This window comes from Penaeus japonicus, unplaced genomic scaffold (genome assembly GCF_977035675.1).
Source record: "Penaeus japonicus unplaced genomic scaffold, GWHDUDI00000001_assembly GWHDUDI00000024, whole genome shotgun sequence".
NCBI classification, from domain to species: Eukaryota; Metazoa; Arthropoda; class Malacostraca; order Decapoda; family Penaeidae; genus Penaeus; species Penaeus japonicus.
Window position 1 is genome coordinate 3,438,937 of NW_028234426.1, and position 1,524 is coordinate 3,440,460.

The window sequence follows — 1,524 nt, forward strand, 5'->3', positions numbered from 1 at the left end:
CCATCTACCTCCTCTTTGAGGGTCCTCGACTCACAATCTCCTGGCTCCTCCGCCCTCCCATCTCCTCCTCCTCCGATCTCCTCCTCCTTCCATCTCCACCTCCTTCATCTCCTCCTCTCCTCCTCCCCTTCCCCTCCCCACTCTCCTCCCCTTCCCTCCTCCTCCTCCTCCTCCTCCTCCTCCTCCTCCTCCTTCTCTCCTCCTCCTCCTCCTCCATCCCCCCTCCTCCTCCCCCTCCTCCTCCTCCTCCTCCTCCTCCAGCTCTCCTCCTCCACCTCCTCCTCCACCATCTCCTCCTCCTCCATCCTCTCCTCTCTCCTCGCCCCTCACTTTTTCCTCTCCTCCTCCTTCTTCCTCTCATTTCTCCTCCTCCTCCACTCCGTCCTCTCTCCATCTCCTCCACCTCATCTCCTCCTCCTCCATCTGCCTCCCACTCCTCCTCCTCCTCCACCTCCGCCACCTCTCCTCCTCACTCCTCCTCTCCTCCTCTCCTCCTCCTTCCTCCTCCTCCTCCTCCTCTGTGGGTGTGGCGAGAAATCGACCCGATACGAGGATTCCATCGTGTGGAGTATGACTCATTCAGGCCTGTCCGGGAAGCCGTAGTTTGGGCTATCGTTGGCTGCTTATTAGAGTACTGAGCATGCCTGTTTTGCATGACGAGTAATCTCCTCCTTATTTAGGGATACCGGAGGGTGGGTGGGGTTGTGGGTGGTGGGGTGGGGTGGGGTGGGGGGGTGGGGGGGTGTTTGAGGGTGGGGGGGTGGTGGGGTTTGAGGGTGGGTGGGGTTGTGGGGTTTGAGGGTGGGTGGGGTTTGTGGGTGGGGTGGTGAGTGTTGTGTGGTTTAGGGTTTGACTGATGGTGGAGGGTGGGGTTTGAGGGTGGTGGGGTCTGAGGGTGGAGGGTGGGGTTTGAGGGTGGTGGGGTTTAAGGGTGGAGGGTGGGGTCTGAGGGTGGGTGGGTAGGTGGTGGGGTTTGAGGGTGGTGGGTAGTTGGGTAGGTGGGTGGGTTCTGAGAGTGGTGGGTGGGTGGGTGGGGTCTGAGATTTCCTCACTATTGTAAGATTCTCGTGTGTGGTAGATGGAGGGTGGGATAAGGGAGGTGATTTAGGGGGTGGAATGAAAGGCGGAGGGGATGATAACAGGGGTGAGGTTGACTGAAGGGTGGAGTGGAGTGGAGTGAATGGATGGTGGGGTGGTTATTTCTTGTATTGTTTATTTTTTTTTTAGGGTGATTATACTATAGGCTTTTAGGATTTTTATTTTTTAGGTTTTTATTTTTTCTTATTTTTAGGTTGAGTGGAAGTTCTTTCCTCACTACTTAAGATTCGCGTGAAATTTGCATCTAACTAGATTCTAGATAAGGTGGAGGTGAGGGAGGGAGGGAGAGCGGTAAGGATGGATGAAGAGTGGAAAGTAGTGGAGGAAGAGAGAGGAGGAGAGTTGGGAAAGGGGTGGAGGCAAGAGTGGAAGGAGGGAGGGAGAGAGGGAGGCGAGAGGAAAGAGTGGGAAGGAGGGAGGGAGAGA